This window comes from Sus scrofa, chromosome 2 (assembly GCF_000003025.6).
Source record: "Sus scrofa isolate TJ Tabasco breed Duroc chromosome 2, Sscrofa11.1, whole genome shotgun sequence".
NCBI lineage: Eukaryota > Metazoa > Chordata > Mammalia > Artiodactyla > Suidae > Sus > Sus scrofa.
In genome coordinates, this window is record NC_010444.4 from 29,181,554 (window position 1) to 29,203,961 (window position 22,408).

General features: G+C 35.7%; 1 protein-coding gene across 2 annotated transcripts in view; it reads right to left on the reverse strand.

Moving 5' to 3' along the window:
• ELP4 (elongator acetyltransferase complex subunit 4) overlaps positions 1 to 22,408 on the reverse strand; it is a 223,637-nt gene that overhangs the window by 175,098 nt on the left and 26,131 nt on the right. The gene's annotated exons all lie outside the window — the stretch shown is intronic.

The window sequence follows — 22,408 nt, forward strand, 5'->3', positions numbered from 1 at the left end:
TAGTCACCTCCTAAAAGATCTCAAAGTGGATTTACTCTATAATTTATGCCAGTATTAGAAACTAGCTATTTCATTTAAACTCTGAATATATTATTCCTAGCAAAGCACTGATATCTTACAAAACATAAAACTCTTACAAAATACAGCATAGTGTTTGTAATTTTGAATTCTGTAACTAGACTGTTTGGATTCAAATCTTGATCTTATACTATTAGCTGTGGCTGTGGTTACCATGACCACCTATAGCACCTCTATATGTCTCCAGTCATTATTGGAAAAATGTAAATAACAGTATTCACTTCATTGGTTTGTTGAAAGAAATAAATGAGTTAAAAATGTAAATGCAGAGAATGGTACCTGCCATATGTTAAGCATTCAATAAACGTTTGATTATGAGAATTCAGTCAAATAATTGTCTTAACTATTACTTAGAGCCACACATTTTTGTATTGTCAATATTAGGCAATATTCAGTATAAATATTTGTATTAACTTTTTTTTCAATCTCAGGAACACTTAATACTTGTTATGACAAGTCACCCATAATTCAACAAAAACATTTTTAAAATTACTTTTTTTAAAAAGACATGGAACATATATTTTTAAAATTTACACCACACTGTCTCTCATGGGTTAAAGTACATCAGTATTTGAAAAGAAATGTTCTAACATTAAGAGGTATGGTATTAAAGAATTAGACCTAAAATATTAGAGACCTCTTATTAATACAGCTGACATATGTAAACAAGATGAGAATATAAAAAATGGGTAAGCATTTCCTTATACATCTCATTAAATGTGTATCTATTCTACTGGGCAGGGAAGGGATAAAACATTTCCAGCATCACAGATCATTCTATTGGTTAGTGCTGGTCTAGAAAGAGGGAAAATTTGCTCATTTATTCATCCAGCAGTTCAATTATTTGCTGTATGAGGTGTTACAACTGTCAGTGACATACTTTACACTGACGTCAATCATAATTTTGAAGAAGCATCCCGACCTAATTATTTAAAATTAAAATCAGGAGATAATTATTTAATTTTTCAATACCTAAAAAGCTGTATGCCTTATGTCCTTCATCAACCAACTCCCTGCCTTATCAACTCATGCATAATTAATCACGTAATAGATCATGAACTGCCTTCTTTGCTTGGGCACTGTTTGCAGTGGATCTGATCCTGTAGCTCAAAGACGATGATTCAAATCCTTTATATGACAAGGCAAATCAGAGATAAAAATTTTAAAAAACAGTGTCCTAGCAGCTATCTGTAAGACTGGTAATTTTTCAAAGGCCAACACAAATGTTTTTTGTGTTACCTACAAAAAATTAGTATTTTTCATATATTTTTAAACTTATAAAAATAGCATCTAACTATGCTTATTAAAAAAATGAACATTTATTGGATAGTTATTGATTTCTAAAGTGGTAAATGTTCCACATAGAAAATTTTAAGCTATTCATGGAGTTCCCTTTGTGGCTCAGCAGAAACAAAACCGACTAGTATCCATGAGGATGTGAGTTCAATCCCTGGCCTCACTCAATGGGTTAAGGATTCAGTGTTGCAATAAGCTGTGGTGTAGGCTGCAGATGCAGCTTGGATCCTGTGGTTCTGTGGCTGTGGTGTAGGCTGGCAGCTGCAGCTCTGATTCAATTCCTAGCCTGGGAAATTCCATATGCCGCAGGAGCGGCCCTAAAGAGATTAAAAAGAAAGTTTTAAGATATACGAACATACAAAAAAGAAAACAGGAGTTCCCACTGTGTCTCAGCAGAAACGAATCTGACTAGCATCCACGAGGACACAGGTCTGACCCCTGGCCTCACTCAGTGGGTTAAGGATCTGGCGTTGCCATGAGCTGTGTTATAGGTCGCAGACATGGCTCAGGTGTGGCATGTCTATGGCTGTGGTGTAGGCCAGGAGTTACAGCTCCGATTAGAACCCTAGCCTGGGAACTTCCAAATACTGCGGGTGTAGCCCTAAAAAGACAAAAAAAAAAAAAAAAAAAAAAAAAGAAAATAATTACCATTAAATTTACCACCAAAGAATAATAACTCTGAACATAATTTCCCTCTGGTATTTTATATGCATATTTGTTGCAAAATGCATAGTATTGTGCATATTATAATGTATTTACTTGTAGTTTACATTTTTATGATATTATGAGCATTTTCACATTTAATCTTTTTTAAAAATAAGATTTTCAGTGGCTGTGTAATATCATATTATACACCTTAACCAAAATTCAGTTTGTTGGAGTTTCCTGGTAGGACAGTAGGTTAAGGATCCGGATTATCAATGCTGTGGCTTGTGCTGTGGTGTGGGTTGAATCCCTGACCCTGGGACCTTCCACATGCCCCTGGGCATGGCCAAAAAAAATAAAAATGCAGTTTATCATTTCCCTACTGTTGAATCTTAAGGTTGTTTGCTGTCTAAGAATGCTACAATAAACACTGTTATTTAAAACAAATTCTTTGCATCTCAAATTATTATTTTTTTCTTTGAGATAAATAAAACACACAGAAAAGAACAGAAAATATAATAATAAACACCCTGGTTTCCAACATTTGACTTTACCAAATCTTAAATTAGCATAGTAGGAAAACAAAACAATGTGGAATTTCAGCAAGCCAAAAGCAATACTCCTGAGTGAAAACCAAAGAACTGGTTGAAAATCTTTAAAAGGAAAAGTAAGATCTCCAGATGCCCTACTCTCTCCAAAGAGTTATGACACTACCCTTGCCCCACTGTGCCACTGAAATGAAGTGGTCAAATCAGACTAACTTTGGGAATTAGAAGCTCTGCAGAGGGCAGAGGTGAGATACATTTTGAAGACGTGGTAATATATTGAAAGTCTTCAGACAGGAGCAGTGAGACAACTGTCCCCCCTGCCCCCCAACAGAGGGTTGGCGTCCACTGCTAGGCTCTCAGAAGTCCAGAAGCCATCCTATGCAGGACAGGCAGGAGACTGGGATAGTTGAGGATTCCTCTCGAGGAAACCGACAAAGAGCAAAGAGCTTCAGAGAGATACCATTAGCTAAGCTCAGTAAACCTACCAGAGTACATGTTATGTCCCAAATACCCAGCACGTCCAAATTAGCTTTCCAGTCCCTCACTCTTCAGTGTCAAAGGACAGCCAATAATTATCAGATATTTGAGAAAATCATCTAATATGGAATTCAGAGACCAAGACAAATGACCAGGAAATAGAATCAATGCTGGAAACAGATAAAAGGCCAAAAAGAATAAACAGTAACATCTATCATATGGGATGGTATATAAAAAAAGAAAAATACTTTAGTAAAAGGGAACTATCAGAAAACCTGAGTGTCTAGAAATTAAAAATATAACAGATTTGAAAAAAAATTGACCAGAAATGCAAGAAGATCAAGTTGGCCAAATCTCTCAGAACAAAAGAATAATGATGATGATAATAGCAATGATAACAACAAAAAACCCCACAGTAGCTATCATGTTTTAGTGCTTTCCAAATGCTAGACACTATTCCAAGCACTTTATATAATTAATATATATTTAATCCTTAAAACAACCTTAAGATATAAGCACTATTATTAAACCCCTTTTATTTTATTTTTTCTTTTCGGTCACACCCATGGCACATGGAGGTTCCCAGGCCAGGGTTTGAATCTGAGCCACATCTGGAACCTAAGCCACAACTGCACTGGGCCAGGGATCCAATGGGCAATGCCACAGAGAGAAGCCAGAGCATTAACCCACTGCACCACAGTAGGAACTTCCAAAACCCATTTTAAAGATGAAGACACTGGAGCACAAAGGTTGATTAGCTTATTGAAGGTCATAAAGTAGTTTAATGGCAGAGCGAAGACAGTCTTGCTCTATTACTTGGTTTCTTAATCATTGTGCTATACTGCTTCTTAAAGAGATAGAACATGGGAGTAAAGAAAATATTTATAAGATTTCCAGCAGGCTGACATTATAAAAGGAGTTCTAGACAGAAAAAGAGAAAGCAGAGCAGAGGAAAATAGCAAAGAAATAACCTAAGAGAAATATCCAGAAATGAAAAACAGGAGATTTTAGTTTTAAAATCCTACGGAATATTCAAACTATGAATGGGGAAAAAAAAAAAAAAAAAAAAAGGCTTACACCAATGCACACAATTCTGACACATCAGAACAAGAGAGACAAAAGAAAATATCTGAAAAGCTTCCTGGGGTTGGGTGGGGGCAGATCAGGAAGATGAATGGCATCAAACTGCCACAGCAATATGGGGCTTTATAGAGGTAATCTTATTTCAGCCTAGTACATTATAGTCAACCAAACTAATGTAAAATTTAAGGGTAAAATTAAGACATTTTCAGACATACAAAATTAAACAAAAAACCCCCCATCACCTCACAGCTACCTTCTACTTCACTCACTTTCATGTTATCAGAGGACGTGCTCCACCAGGAGCAAAATCAGGGCAATTGCAAGGATGAAGAAGGGAAGTGCCAGAGTAACAGCTGTAAAGCCAGCCTAGAGAGCAAGCAGTCCGTTTAGGAAAGGAAGAGAGAGTCTAGGGAGATGATGCTTGAACAATTAAGGAAGCGCTTGAGGGCTTTAATGGGAAGTTTGGAGATGAAGTGGTAGTTGATACAGTTGAAAAAAATGAGGCAATTATTAACTACAGAAAAAATAATAGGTGCACCAAAAAGGAGGATACGCATATAATTACAGAATGTTAAATATTGTAACTAATAAATTTACATAGTGTAAACACTGAAAAGCTGACTTGACCTGGGAAGGGGAATTAAATATATTGAAAGGAGAAATAGAAGGATAAAGACAATGTTTGTGTGCTGCTATTATATGGGAACAAAAATTGATGTTTTATCTAAGGATACAAATACACAAAAACTGAAAAAAAAAGCAATATACAAATAAGAAGGCAAATAAATAAGAAAGAGCTGATGCTGGTCTATGTAACCTCCACCAACCCCAAACTCATTTTTATATCAATACTAAAATAAATATTTCCTATTAATGTAAGAGCATTTCAAAAAATGTTTATTTTGCAGAACTGAGTGAGTTATGGAGTCTCAAAGGGCCTATTAGGTATACCATCTTTCTTTTAAGGAAAAGCAGCTTAATATTTCTTATTCTATTAAGCAGTGTGTTTGTATTAAAACTACCACAGGTTGGAAGAGTGATTGGTGCATGAGGCAAAGATAGCTCTTTTGGGAATATCCATATATGCGGATGACTATCCAACACAAGAGACCCTCTCTTAAGTGGAGATGCAACATTAAAGGAAAGAAATGAAATAGAGGAAATAGCAATCTACTCCCCTTCCCTCACCTCCCCTCTTCCACCTCATTAACTACAGATGCTTTTTCCTTAAAAACTGAAGGTACATATTGCATTCACTATAAAATTCAACACAACAAAAAGCATTTGAATTTGTATCTTTGCTAGAGTTGCCAGTATTATTCTTAAAGTAGTGTTTTAGAAGCCTTGACTTAAAAAAGTCTATAATGGAGTTCCTGATGTGGCAGGTAGGTTAAGAATCGGACTACAGCGGCTTGGGTCGCTATGGAAATAGGGTTTGATCCCTGGCCCAGGGTAGTGGGTTAAAAGTATTCCATATTGCTGCAGCTGAAGTATAGGTTGCAGCTCAGATTCAACCCCTGGCCTAGGAACTTCTGAAGGCCATGGGTGCAGCCAGTAAAAAAAAAAACAGTCTATATAAAAATTCTTTATGTGTCTTTATTATTACAAAAGTCTTTTCAAATATCAAAAACTCCACAATGATATCCTGCTGTATAGAACTGGGAACTATATCTAGTCACTTATGATGGAGCATGACAATGTAAGAAAAAGAATGTATATATAATGTGTGACTGGGTCATCTTGCTGTACAGAAGAAAACTGACAGAACACTGTAAACCAGCTATGATGGAAAAAATAAAATCATTAAAAAAAATTCCATTGTCTGAAAGACTTAAATATACGACAGGACACCATCAAACTCCTAGACGAAAACATAGGCAAAACACTCTCTGACATCAACATCATGAATATTTTCTCAGGTCAGTCTCCCAAAGCAATAGAAATTAGAGCAAAAATAAACCCATGGGACCTCATCAAACTGAAAAGCTTTTGCACAGCAAAGGAAACCAAAAAAAAAAAAAAAAAAAAAGACAACTTACAGAATGGGAGAAAATAGTTTCAAATGATGCAACCGACAAGGGCTTAATCTCTAAATATGTAAACAACTTATACAACCCAACAGCAAAAAAGCCAATCAATCAATGGAAAAATGGGAAAAGACCCGAATAGACATTTCTCCAAAGAAGATAAACAGATGGCCAGCAAACACATGAAAAAATGCTCAACATCGCTGATTATAAGAGAAATGCAAATCAAAACTACCATGAGATACCACCTCACACCAGTCAGAATGGCCATCATTAATAAATCCACAAAGAACAAGTGCTGGAGGGGCTGTGGAGAAAAGGGAACCCTCCTGCACTGCTGGTGGGAATGTCAACTGGTACAGCCACTATGGAGAACAGTTTGGAGATACCTTAGACATCTATACATAGAACTTCCATATGACCCTGCAATCCCACTCTTGGGCATCTATCCGGACAAAGCTCTACTTAAAAGAGACACATGCACCCGCATGTTCATTGCAGCACTATTCACAATAGCCAGCACATGGAAACAACCCAAATGTCCATCGACAGAGGATTGGATTCGGAAGATGTGGTATATATACACAATGGAATACTACTCAGCCATAAAAAAGGATGACATAATGCCATTTGCAGCAACATGGATGGAACTAGAGAATCTCATCCTGAGTGAAATGAGCCAGAAAGACAAAGACAAATACCATATGATATCACTTATAACTGGAATCTAATATCCAGCACAAATGAACATCTCCTCAGAAAAGAAAATCATGGACTTGGAGAAGAGACTTGTGGTTGCCTGATAGGAGGGGGAGGGAGTGGGAGGGATCAGGAGCTTGGGCTTATCAGACACAACTTAGAATAGATTTACAAGGAGATCCTGCTGAATAGCATTGAGAACTTTGTCTAGATACTCATGTTGCAACAGAAGAAAGGGTGGGGGAAAAATGTAATTGTAATGTATACATGTAAGGATAACCTGACCCCCTTGCTGTACAGTGGGAAAATAAAAAAAATTATAAAAAAAAATTCCATTGTGAGATTAAGGGCAGGGACTATGTCTTAGTCATCTTTTCATCCTTAACACCTGCTATGTTGTTATGGACTGAATGTTTATGTCCTTGCAAATTGTTAGGTTGAAGTTCTAACTCTTTTTTTTTTTTTTTGTTGCCTTTTTGCCATTTCTTGGGCCACTCCCGCTGCATATGGAGGTTCCCAGGCTAGGGTCGGATCAGAGCTGTAGCCACCTGCCTATGCCAGAGCCACAGCAACGCGGGATCCGAGCCGCGTCTGCAACCTACACTACAGCTCACCGCAACAATGGATCATTAACCCACTGAGCAAGGACAGGGATCGAACCTGCAACCTCATGGTTCTTAGTAGGATTCGTTAACCACTGTGCCATGACGGGAACTCCCCTAACTCTTTCTTTAAAAAAAAATTTTATTGTGTATATATACCATATCTTCCTAATTCAATAATCTGTTGATGGAAATTTGGGTTGTTTCCAGGGTTTAGCTATTGTGAATAGAGCTGCAATGAACATGTGAGTGCATGTGTCTTTTTTAAGGAAAGTTTTTGCCCATACATATGCCCAAGAATGGGATTGGTGGTTCATATGGTAGTTTTATGTATAGATTTCTAAGGTACCTCCATACTGTTCTCCATAGTAGTTGTACCAAGTTACATACCCACCAACAGAGCAGGAGGGTTCCCTTTTCTCTACACCCCTCCAGCATTTGTTATTTGTGGACTTATTAATCATGGCCATTCTGACTGGTGTGAGGTGGTATCTTGTGGTAGTTTTGATTTGCATTTCTCTAATAATCAGTGATGTTGAGCATTTTTTCATGATGGAATACTACTCAGCCATAAAAAAGAACAAGATAATGCCATTTGCAGCAACATAGATGGAACTAGAGACTCTCATACTGAATGAAATAAGTCAGAAAGAGAAAGACAAATACCGTATGATATCACTTATATCTGGAATCTAATATATAGCACAAACTTTTCCATAGAAAAGAAAATCATGGACTTGGAGAATAGGCTTGTGGTTGCCAAGGGGGAGGGGAAGGGAGTGGGGTGGATTGGGAGCTTGGAGTTAATATGTGCAAACTATTGCCTTTGGAATGGATTAGCAATGAGATCCTGCTGTGTAGCACTGGGAACTACGTCTGGTCACTTATGATCGAGTATGAAAATGTGAGAAAAAAGAATGTATACGTGTGTGTCACTGGGTCACCATGCTGTACAGTAGAAAAAAAATTGTATTGGGGAAATAATTTAAAAAAATTAAATAAAAAAATAAAACAAAAATTTTTATTCTAGTTGACTTACAATGTTCTGTCAATTTCTGCTGTATAGCAAAGTTACTCTGATATACATTTACATATATATAGAGATATATACATTCTTTTTTCTCACATTATATTCCATCATGTTCCACCACAAGTGATTAGATATAGTTCCCCATGCTATACAGCAGGATCTCATTGCTTATCCACTCCAAATGCAATAGTTTGCATCTACTAACTCCAAACTCCCAGTCCATCCCACTCCCTCCTGCCCTCCCTTGGCAACCACAAGTCTGTTCTCCATGTCCATGAGTTTGTTCTTTCTGTAGCTGAGAAATCATATGATCCAGCAACCCTATTGTTGGGCATATTTCCAGACAAAACTTGCATTGAAAAAGATACATGTACCTCTCTGTTCATGGCAGCACTATTCATAATAGCCAAAGACACGGAAATAACTTGTCCATCAATAGATGATTGGATTAAGAAGATGTGGCACATATACACAATGGAATATTACTCAGCCATAAGAAAGAACAAAATAATGCAACCAGAGACTTTCATACTAAGTAAAGTAAGTCAGAAAGAGAAAGACAAATACCACATGATATCACAGACCTGGAAAGTAATATATGGCACAAATAAATCTATCTACAGAAATAAACAAACTCTAACCCTTTAATATGATAGTATTTGGAGATAATGCCTTTAGGGGAAAAGTGGACATTTACAAGTGTCAGAAAGAGAGCTCTCACTGGAAATTGAATAACATGTACTGTGATCTTGGACTTCCCACCCTTCAGAGCTGTGAGAAATTAAATTTCTGTGGTTTAAGTCACTTGTATCTGATATTTTGTTAGGGTAGCCCAAGTGACTAAGATTTTAATATCAAGAAGTGGTACATTCAGAGTTCCTGTGGTGGCTCAGCGGAAATGAATCCAACTAGGAATCATGAGGTTGCAGGTTAGACCCCTGGCCTTGCTCAGTGGATTAAGGATCTGGCCTTGCCATGAGCCATGGGGTAGGTCACAGAAGTGGCTTGGATCTGGCATTGCAGTGGCTGTGGCATAGGCCGGTGACCACAGCTCTGATTAGACCCCTAGCCTGGGAACCTCCATATGCTGAGGGTATGGCCCTAAAAAGACAAAAATCCAAAAAAAAAAAAAAAAAAAAAAGAAGTGGTATGCTGCTGCATCAAATACTTAAGAATGTAAATGTGGTTGTGGAACGTGGAAATGAGTAGAGACTGGAAAAGTTTTGAAGTATATGCTACAATTATGGATGTTAAGTGCAAGTATGGGACCATGGAAGGCAAGATGGAATTAAGGAATTCTTGGATTTTACCCAAGACCACAGAGCTGTTTGGCATCCAACATGAGCTTATCCTTCAAGAAAAGGGAAGGAGGACCCAAAAGTTGATCTAGAGATCATTAGGGCTGCACCTCTCACCACAAGCCTGGCGTGAATGGGCCTGGGAGCATAAGGCTGACTCCACATCAATTTCATTATCTCAGCAACACTGGATTTTAAAAGACAAGGAAAAAAATATCACCAAAGAATGAAGAAATCTGATATTAAACCTAGAATTCTCAGTTCAGGGAAATTATCTATTTTTTATTTTACTATCTATGTTGGGTTCTTAACCTGCTAAGCCACAATGGGGGCTCCATATTTTTATAATAAAGTATATCTCTGAAAATTCTTAATTGAAATGTGTTATGAAACATATGTCTCCAACTGCAAATGCAATCAAAAGTTCCTGAGGAAAAAAATGTATTTTATAAATTATAAACAACTATACTTATCAGACTTATCAAGATTACCTCAATAGGGTTGACGGATTTTTAAAACAAAGGTACATTTCCTTAATTTTCTTTCAGCATAGAAAATTCATCCACCTTTTAAAGGACAAAAGCAGAGTTCCCTTGTGACGCAGGGGGTTAAGGATCTGGAATTGTCACTGTAGTGGTACAGGTTCAGTCTCTGGCCTGGGAATTTCCACATGCTGTGAGTACAGCCAAAAAAAAAAAAAAAAAAAAAAAAAAAAGACTAAAGCATGTCCTTAGAAGAACTTGACTACTGATAGGATTGTTTCATTTTATTTTTAGTATTTCACAGAAAAACCTATACCAAACAAACGGTTCAGTTCCTGATTTATCAGCTTTAGTATTTCCTAATTAGAGTAGAAAGGATATTCTTTTTTTTTCCGTTAATATAATTTCTCCTCCTGGTGAAATACTTCTCAAATGAGCAAGATAACACTTGCATGATACTGCTGAATGAAACACATATCAAGAAATACATTTTGGAGTTCCTATTGTAGCTCAGTGGGATACAAACCCAACTAGTATCCATGAGGACATGGGTGCGTTTGATCCCTGGCCTCTCTCAGTGGGTTAACAATCCAGCGTTGCCCTGAGCTGTGGTGAAGGTCACAGTATGCAGCTCAGATCCAGCAGTGCTGTGGCTGTGGTGTAGGCCCACACCTGCAGCTCTGATTTGATCCCTAGCTTGGGAACTTCCATATGCTACAGGCGTGACCTTAAAAAAGCAAAAAAAAAAAAAAAAACAAAAAAAAAAAAAAAACAAAAACATTTTAAGGAACACAGGTTAAATTCCAATTTTACAGGGACACAGATGTATTTCCAAGAAATACCAATACATTAAAAGTGGTAATTATTTTTAAATTAATGGCATATAACTGGGTTACCATGCTGTACAGTAGAAAATTGACAGAACACTGTAAACCAGCTATAATGGAAAAAAAATAAAAATCATTATATAAAAAAATGAATAAGTAAAACAGTAAAATAAAATAAAAATATGTAAAAAAATAAAATAAAAATAAAATAAGATAATAAAGCTTTCCCAAATAAATAAATAAATAAATTGATGGCCTTACAATGAGTGAGGACAAATAAGATTTGTGACAACTGAGTAATTCTAACACATCAGAACCTAGATTAAAAATTAGGCATATATTTACTGGATTTCACTGATTCTAACTAATTTTTTCCTTCACATAGTACTATTTCTGAAATCAGGATGCATTTTATAATTGATAGTACTTTATTAAATTGTCAGCCAGGTAGCAGGGCAGCAGACACAAAGTTATCATTGTCTGCATCTGTATAATCTTAGTGTTATTTCTGTTGTGTAAGTGGACAAATGTAATACTTCAACATTTTAGCCAAGAATTTACATAAGGCTCAGTTAAGGAAGACTATGAAACCTGGCTTTCTTTTAAACTTCCATTGATACTTCCTGAGAAAATCAAGAAAGCATCCGCAACAACTCATACACAATGGATGTAATTGTTCTATAATAAAAGCTGTATGCAGTAGTGGAGCATCTTTTAAGAAATGCTGGATCACCAGAACTCTTGATGATGTAGAGAACAGTATCAAATGAAAAATATGAGGTGTGAAAAAAGTGTTATCAATGTGAATCAGAAGGTGATTCATTACAGTAGTAATATGAATTTAAGTTTCATGTATGTTACATATTTTGCTTGCCTTTTTATATACAAGTGTGATATGACTTTTTTAAATGTTTAAGAAAACTCTTTTAAAAGGATTAAATAAAAATTCTAAGTGAAAAAGAGACAACATTCTGCCCTAGTTTATTTGGTAGTGGTTTTGTATTGGTGGTACATAAAATAATGATGCATCTTACAAATTGATGATGTATTAGATTTCATAAAATACGGTACGTCTTTCATGAGTGGGCCAAAATTCCTTTAGCATCTCTGTTTTTAAGCTTTCCATCAATATACGACAAAGTTTTATCTCAATATGGTATAGATAAATGGTATTTTATGCTAGTACTTTATCTAATTAAGACCTATAGGAACACCTGGTTGCTCTTCATTTTTTTAACCAGTAATCTGAACAAAAATAACAAATTTAAAAATTTGTCCATATAAATTAAGAATCTTCAGTAGTGTGGTTTTTAAATACTGTGAAGAAAAAAAACTCATCTTAAGGTAATGGTGTCAGATCATCCTATATAATTCTCTTATTTAAAAAAATCCATTATATGAAAATTTTGTCTTAAAATGGTTTCAATACTGCTATTCAGAATTCAAGCGAAAATGAATGACTGAAAGATATATCAAGAAATGAGATTTTGGGGAAAATATTTTGGTAGTTTTGTCTTCTAATAGTCAGAAATATATGCAGGAGTTTATATTGTTGTTATATTGGTAAGTTCTAAAATTTTTGAAGTATGCCATCATCTACTCTGCTCACAGTAGACCCTACTCACTGACCCTATCAGAGATGATCACTGTGTCTGTAACCTAACAATTCATTGCAATGTCTGTATCTAATCAAACAAAAAATTTAATTGATGTTTTGATAAAAAGTCTATTTTGAGAGAATGCTAAGAATAAGCCCTTTAATATGCTGCTATTACAGCTGTCAATCACACATCAGGATCCTCCTTCATACTTCTGAAAATCCCTAGTCTTGATTTCTAACCCAGTGTACAAACAGAATGCATTGTATATTGTATTGTCGTTATATACTTATTTCCTAAGAGAGAGAATATATATCAGAGTTTTGGTTCTTTTTGTAATGTGGTGCTTACAGTCCCCATACACTGGTAACAAAGTTCATATATAAAAACAAAAAGCAGGCATCATAAGTTCCATCCAAAGACTGTATGTAAAGTATAAAATTTGCCTTTTAATCAAATATATCAAATTATTAAATTAACAAGAATAAAGAAATTGGCAGTACCTTTGGACGAAAACAACTACTTATTCTACTCAAAAATATCTATATGAAACCAAATTATTACAAACTTCCAATACCAAAATACACTCCAGTATTTAAGTTTTATTTTTTTCACCAGAAACATTTATCCTCATATATATATAAGATGTGGTAAATACATTGCTTTCCTTTTCAATTCATGTTATTCAGTGCTTACTGCTATATTATTTTGTGGTCTTTGCTTTGGCAGATGCACAAGCAAAATCTGATTCCAACAGTTTGACCCTTCTCACCTTTTATGTTCTCTAGGGCATAATAAAACCCAAGATACAATCCCTCAGCAGTTAATGAAGCTTAACCTCCCACCCTCTTAATTACCAATGCATTACACCAACTATGGGCATCGTACTCCTCTCTAAGCTATTTTACAATTCAGCAGAAGTACTACTGAGCTATTATGTAGCAACATAATCCATGCAGCATGAGAAATCCTTCTTAAAAATAAAATCTTTTGATCCTTCCAGGTTTTGGTAACTGTATAATTAATACTACTTAAGCATTATCCATGTATCAGTAAGTATATTATATTGTATCAGTAAGGATATTACTTTGTTGATTTACGAGGGATTTTGGAGGGACTGTTTATTCTCTGAAAGTTGAAAAGAGAAACAAATCCAAAGATTTACTGATTATCATAATTTGAATATAAACATACTCCAAATATCTAACCTGAATATTCATATATTAAAGATATGTTCTCCACAACTATCTTCATTTCAATATTTAAAAGCATAGGGAGGAGAAGCAACTTTCATTGTTAAAAGCACTCAGAAATATAGATTGCATGGAGTAAGTCAGAAGGTCCTGGAGTATAGCTGACTTTACATTAAAAATGTTTTTTAAACTCATAGATTTTAAGATTAGTAATTAATAAATTAACCTGTTTCCATTCATATTATAAACTAAATGCAGTACAGATTAGGGAACATCTTAGTGAAATTTCAGATTTTTTTTCTTGAACGAAAAGGTGGCAAAATTACTGATATTACAAGAAAGGTGAAAAACACTTTCACATTAGAATACCAACGTTATTTTAGCTAAACTCAATAATAAGCTACTGACAAAAATGTTGCTTGTAAGTTGGCAACGACATCAACTATATTAATCTGAAAAACAGAAAATTAAACCACTGGGATACGAGCAGTGTTCTCAATATTTTTCCTTCGAGCCTTATCACATTTCTCTTTAACATGGAAACCAGAAATGTGTTGAGGAGATAGGAAAAAAAATCTCTCAATTTTCTTGACTAAGACAGAGGGAAGGAGGATAACATGAAGAACAGGAAATGGAGGTCTGCACAAGAAGTATTCAGATAATGTGAGAAAAAAATGTATACGTGTGTGTGACTGGGTCCCCTTGCTGTACAGTAGGAAATTGACAGAACACTGTAAACCAGCTAGGATGGAAAAAATAAAAATCATTACAACAAAAAAAGAAATGAAGGGAAAGAGTTGTACTAAGATTAAGAAAAAAAAAAAAAAAAAAAAAAAGAGGCGGCAAAATAATAATACTAGGTAGTTCCTGCTGCGGCTCAGCAGAAACGAACCCTATTAGTATCCATGAGGATGTGGGTTCGATCCCTGGCTTCACTCAGTGGGTTAAGGATACAGTGTTGCCATGAGCTATGGTGTAGGTTGCAGATGCAACATGGATCCTCCATTGCTATGGCTGTGGCGTAGGCCTGTGGCTGTAGCTCTGATCGGACCCCTAGCCTGGAAAGTTCCATATGCCGCAACTTCCATATGCCGCAATATATATATATATATATTTTTAAACTATCACATTTTTAAGTGCATCAGTCATAGCAGGATCTCAAAGCAAGTAAGGCATGTATTAATCCCTAAGATCAACGGCAATCTAGTAGTGATAATGGGAAAATGAGGTAAACAAATTTAAATTCCTTATAGAGGCCCTAGAATATGCTTGCTAATACCATATATAGCATTCCTAGTCTTGACCAAAGCAGCTACATACTTTCAATACTGCTTGCAGATGGCACTGACATAAAAGGAATTTAAAGAGAGTTTCTTGGAAAATTCTGATATTAGCTTCCATAATTATTTTCTTGCATATATAAAAAATCAGAACAGTCAAGCTGTTAAGAACAAGTCTCCATGAGGTCTATATAAATATTATCAATTTTCCTAAACACATCAACTTAGATATTTGTATATTAACCTGTTTTAAGAAAACATGATATGTGAAAATCTACATTAAACAAACAGGTTATACAATAATTACTTGTCATAGAAGGATTATGTTGGGAAAGCATTCCTATAAAATTCCTTTAAATATTGTGACCTAACTAAAATAATCTCTTTTTTCTTTCTTTTTTTTGTTTTTTGTTTTTTGTTTTTATAGGGCTGCACCTGTGGCATAAGGCTAGGGGTCAAATCATGGCTGCAGCTGCCGGCCTACACCACAGCCACAGCAATGTGAGATTCGAGCCATGTCTGCCAGCTACCATAGGTCACGGCATCGCCAGATCCTTAACCCACTGAGCAAGGCCAGGGATCGAACCCACATCCTCATGGATCCTGGTTGGATTCGTTAACTGCTGAGCCACAAAGGGAACTCTAAAATAATTCCTTTTTGATCTTAATGCTGGAAGTTTTTTTAATATTTAAAAATCTTTTATTATAGTTGATTTACAAGGCTGTGCCAATTTCTGCTGTACAGAAAACTGACCTAGTCATACATATATACACATTCATTTTCTTATGTTATCTTCCACATGGTCTATACCAAGAGACAGATACAGTTTCCTGTGCTATACAGTAAGTCCTCAGTGCTTATCCATTCTAATGTAACAGGTTGCATCTACTAACCCCACTCTTCCACCCCCCTACTCCACTGGCAACCACAAGTCTGTTCTCTATCTCTGCGAGTCTGTTTCTGTTTTGTAGATATGTTCATTTGTGCCACAGTTTAAATTCCACATATAAGTGACATCATATGGTATTTGTCTTTCTCTTTCTGACTTCATTTAGTGTAATTTCTAAAAACATGATGCAACTAAATATTTACAATTATTTCAAAAGTTAAGGCAGAGCCTCTTTGACTGACTGCTTCATCTCTCACAAGAGTCCTATCTTAATAAATCTATTTCTTGCCTATCAAAAATAAAATAAAAAGTTAAAATCGTGACCAAAATCTAGCAATTAAGTATTAAGTTGAGGTCACAGCATTTTCACATTGTAGGAAAGTAAGTATTCTAAAGTTTTATGGATATCTGTCGTCAAAGAAATCTCAATTAGGAATGGAATCAGGCATTCTCTTCATTTAAGAGATGATGATAAGTTAAATTCCTAGCTTAGGAACACACGAGTGTTCGATGCCATGTATTTTTTATTTTTCCAGAAAAAACCCAGCTTATGAAAAATGTCACAAAAATCCAAAGGTATTGTAAGGTACCAAATGAAACTGGGTATCACTTTATTTTTATTAAATTTGAGGAGTTCCTGTCATGGCTCAGTGGTTAATGAATCTGACTAGGAACCATGAGGTTGCACGTTCGATCCCTGGCCCCGCTCAGTGGGTTAAGGATCTGGCATTGCTGTGAGCTGTGGTGTAGGTCACAGACATGGCTCGGATCTGGCGCTGCTGTGGCTGTAGTGTAGGCTGGCAGAAACAGCTCCGATTTGACCCCTATCCTGGGAACCTCCATATGCAGCGGGTGCGGCCCTAAAAAGACAAAAAAAAAACCAAAAAACAAAAAACCTGAAAATTATTTTCTGTAGTAATTTGGTGTTAGTAGAACAATGTTTCTTTTTTCTCATTGACTATAGAGAAGTAGAGGTAACTGGGTAAGAGAATAAAATACATTTCTTCAATTCTATAGCACCCTGCTGTTTTAAGAAGTGTAAAGGTAAGAAGCTTCACTTCATAGTTTCAGATCTATTTTTGACTTCCAACTAAGTCTTCATTTTAATACTATCTATCCTGTTTTTGAAATCTACCACAGATTTTTAGACACACATGTATGCACATACAAGTTATAGTGAGACTATTTCACAAAATCAATATGCACAGTCCAAGTGTCTCTGATTTTATTAATATACCATAATATGAAAAGATGGATGTGAGGAACTAAGGCTCTTTTCTGCAACTGCCTGTTAGTTTCTGGTCCACAAAACTTAAAATTTCAAAAAAGAAACCCTGGCCACTGAAAGAATTGCCCCAATAGTAGCTGAAGAAATAGCCTTACCTTTTTGTGGGTTTTAAACAGTAGTTCCATCCTTTTGTACATTATATATCTTTTTTTTTTTTTTTTTTTTTTTGGTCTTTTTGCTATTTCTTGGGCTGCTCCTGCGGCATATGGAGGTTCCCAGGCTAGGGGTCGAATCGGAGCTGCAGCCCCGGCCTACGCCAGAGCCACAGCAACGCGGGATCCGAGCCGCGTCTGCGACCTACACCACAGCTTAGGCAACGCCGGATCGTTAACCCACTGAGCAAGGGCAGGGACCGATCCCGCAACCTCATGGTTCCTAGTCGGATTCGTTAACCACTGCGCCACGACGGGAACTCCCACATTATATATCTTCATACTTGTTTAATCTATGACCCTTGATGGTATGCTGTCTTTCTCCTTTCATGGTATCCTTTAATGTTTCATTAAATAGGACAATTTGTTAATTTGGGGGGCTGATGAAAAAGTATTTTCTTTTAGTTTGAATGGCTCTGGTTTTTAAAATTGAAGTCATTTATCCCTCCCAAAAGGATTAAATACTTTCTCTTTTGAGTACTTTTTCAGAAAAACTAAATTAAAATGAACTCTATTTCTTTCATTCTTTCTTTTTGGCCATGGTATACAACTTGATGTGGATCTCAGCTCCTAGAACCTGGCCGCAGCAGTGAAAGCACTGAATCCTAACCACTAGACTACCAGGGAGTTCCCCTGAATTCCATTTCTAATATTTCTAACTCTGACTTTGGCTTCTTTTCCAAGAATGATAAAAGTGCTATATAACAGCTCTAAGATTTTTAACGTTTCTTTTGAGCACACCCATGACCATTAAGTATTCACAACCATTCACTTTTTATGGGTTCAAAATAAAATTTGTGATAGTAAATGTGAGGCCTGGGATAACTGTTTTAAGATTTAGAAAGCTCCAGATATGTCATTTTTAATTTTTAACTCTGGAATAAGGTAGGCAGGGTATCATCCCTATCTTGATGTGAAAGGTTAGGGGCCTTGTGCAAGATCTTTCAGCTAATTAAGAAGCAACACAGAAATTAAAATCTAAGCTCGGAACCCAAGTATATTTCATCTTCTTGAGGATAAATATCCTATTAGGGTATGGCATTTTTGCTGTACAACTTAGGCTACTTTTCTGCATGCAAAATTCTTTTCTTTTGTTGACTGATGAAAAAACATTAGTGCCAATGTGTGTTTATTTTAATGGTATATCAAAATGTTCTCACTAGCTGGTGACAGAGAGGTGGGTTTAACTTCCTTTATATTTTCATCTTATCTTTCATTTCCTCATTGGAAAATAAGGCACATGCCATCTTTTAAAAACTGGCTACAAATGTAGGTCACTGGAAGCAGTACTGAGACTCTGCATGTTTTTTCTCAGTCTTTTGAGTTTGCCAAAGAAGCTCTAACTGTGGCTGCCAGGGGAGAACTCAGAATTTTAAATAAGCTCTCACAAGTAGCTAGGGGGAGAAAAAAGAATGAAACCCTGGGGTCAAACAGCAAATTTCCGGCTCAACTAGCACTTCAGAGATGTAAGCTCTGAAAAGCTTATAGATAGCCTGATAATTTTCTGAACAAATAAAATGTTGACAAAGAAATGAAGGGAACATATTCTGATTACAGCTCTGCCTTCAAAAGTCTTTTGATATTTGCATATTATGACAAAAGATATAGAGTGATAAAACAGTTTTGATATAAATACATTAAATATTATATAGGCTAGAAAAAGTGTAAGTGTGGGGGAAAATGTACAAGATACTCAGCATGCATAAAGCTTGCAAAGTGGAGTACAGAAGGGTCATAAATAATTTTTAATTATAACATGATGTATTGCTTTTGTTCTGAATCATAAAACTATAACTTTGGAGATAATTACAATTTTTAAAATGTTTAAAAATATGTTTCTTTAACTTCATTCTTAACAGCTGTTTCAATTTTTGCACTAAAGGAAAACATTAGTTGGATTTGAACATTTTTGTATTCTGTGTACAAAAGATCAGACTGTACTACAATGCACGAAGAGCAAACAACTGACCACCCTCTAAATTTCTAACTCTTGTTCCATGATCAATAAACAGCAGATGGATGCCAAAGACTTAATCTTCACATCAAACTGACACAATGAAAAGAAACTTTTTAAATAGTAACTCAAACTTTATATTATTTAGCAAATAATGCTGCTTCATTTCATTCTAAATGCACTAATATCTGGTCTCAATTAAAACCAAGGAATCAAATAAAGGAAAAGATACAAGGTACAATGAATAAGAGATTAACAAATGAGTTCAACATTGGGGTAAAAGGCTGATATTTGGGGATTTAAAATAATGCTTTCAAATTATTAAAATATCATTATAGATTTAAAGTCCATGTAAAAGATTTCTAAAGATGTTAGATTAAATTTTCATACTGCATTACTCTGTTACTAAGTTATTACTATATTAATTCATCAAATATGATATGGTTTATTTCTTTATTTATTTTTTATTTTTTTGTCTTTTTGCCATTTCTTGGGCTGCTCCCACGGCATATGGGGATTCCCAGGCTAGGGGTCTAATCAGAGCTGTAGCTGCCTGCCTACACCACAGCCACAGCAACACGGGATCCAAGCCGCGTCTGCAACCTACACCACAGCTCAGGGGAACGCTGGACCCTTGACACACTGGGCGAGGCCGGGATCGAACCCGCAACATCATGGTTCCTAATCAGATTCGTTAACCACTGAGCCACGCCGGGAATTCCGATGTGGTTTATTTTAATGAATTGAAACTTATTCCATGATTTATGGGTTATAAAGCATTCACTCTGAGTTAAAGATTTTCTCGATAGTAAATAAACACGGGGAGTTTCATCACAATTGATTATCTTCTTTATCTTTTTTTCTTTGCAGCCACACTGTCACACATAGAATTCATGGGCCAGGGACCAGATCCCAGCCACAGTTGTGACCTATGCTGCAGCTGTGGCAATGCCAGATCCTCAACCCACTGTGTTGGGCCTGGGATTGAGCCTGCACCCCAGGGCTCCAGAGATGCCGCTGACCCTGTTGCACCACAGTGGTAACTCCCATAATTGATTTTAAATTTGAACTATTTACTTAGTGGTATGTTTGATGTTAAAAAATATATGCTGTAAGCCTTTAGTAAACATCAAGGTAGTTAGGACAATCCTGCTGGTAACCATGTACTTATCCTGGGTACGCATTACAAAATACAGCTTTGAAGCTCCTTAAAAGCATTCTAGCCCCCTACTTTGCCCTAACTGTGACTGATGTTACACAGTGTATAGTATATATAACGGAGAACTCAAAAAGTTAATGCAACAAGTTAAGAATGAACGCTCTGTTCTAGATATTAGATATCTTTTCCTGAATGAATATTACCTACCTGGCATGTCATCACTGAAAAATATTCAAATTAAGTTTTAAAACTGACCTTCATAAAATATGAAATAGCTTTTATATTTATGTCTGAAAATTTACTTTATTTAATTCTATGTATTAACACATAACATCATATTGTTAAATTAACATAACATCATATTGTTAAAACTAAAAAAGAATATAGTAGAGAAATCTTAGCATTTTTAATTTCTTAAGAAATGTTTTGAGGGAGTTCCCTTGTGGCACAGTGGGTTAAGGATCCGGCATTGTTACTGCAGCAGCTGGGGTTGCAGCTGTGACAAATGTTTGATGCTGGGCCCAGGAACTTTCACAAGCCAAAAAAATAAAAAAAGTTTAGGTGAGCATGTGTGTATATAATTTTTATTTGATAAAAAAGAATCAGACTATGATAAATGTTTAAATATTTTAACATTAAAATGTAATTTTGCTATATTAGGAAACATTCCACAGAAAGTTTTCATGGAGAATACACATAGCTATATTTGAAATGATCAAGAAAATTCTTTTATATAAAAAGTTAACTGAAAAATACTTACCATATGTGTTTTTAAAAGCCTTAACAACATCATGTATATTGTTCTATAGGCTTTTCTAAGGGGTGTAATTTTTCAGTGTTACATCTTAATGCTGACTTCCTAAAGGAGCTTTGACTACAATAGGCATGAATATGTTTTAAAAGGATGATGGATAAATTGCTGGGTGGTTATATAATATATCTTAGGCAGCTGATGGGGCTTTTTATCCTTTACTTGTCTTTTAGTTATACACAGTTTTAAGATAATTATGGTCTAGAAGATTGTCTTTTCCCTTTTCTTGTACCAGCAATATTTGCCTTGGCTATAAGTTTCAGAAATCCCCAATCATACATCTTAAAATTAAAACTAAGAATTATAGCAACCCCCCACCCCCATTGCATCTCTAAACACTGTTAATGCCTTGGGTTTTGGTCATTTATTTTTGGACCTTTTGATACAAATAAGTTTTCCCTACAACTCTCAGTTGGGTGCAATGAAATCCCAACTGAATGTTACACAGAAAATACATAGTACCTATACCTATTCTTATAGAGGAGAAAATACTACTTACCTATTTAGTATTCAGCATCTCATTTTAAATTACATAAATATTTTGTTTATTTTTTCGGAGAAGTTAAAAACTTTGTCTATGTGCTAATGTTACGAAGAATATCCATAATTAAAATTTTATCAGCCATAATTTTCTTATCCAGTCTACTTTATTTATTTTTTATTTATTTATTTTTTTTGTCTTTTTGCTATTTCTTGGGCCGCTCCGTGGCATATGGAGGTTCCCAGGCTAGGGCTCAAATCGGAGCTGTAGTCTCCGGCCTACGCCAGAGCCACAGCAATGCGGGATCCGAGCCGCGTCTGCAACCTACACCACAGCTCACGGCAACGCTGGATCGTTAACCCACTGAGCAAGGGCAGGGACCAAACCCGCAACCTCATAGTTCCTAGTCGGATTCGTTAACCACTGCACCACAACGGGAACTCCCCTATCCAGTCTATTTTAAATGTGTGAATACTAACTGGACCACGTTAAACATGTATATATTAAAAA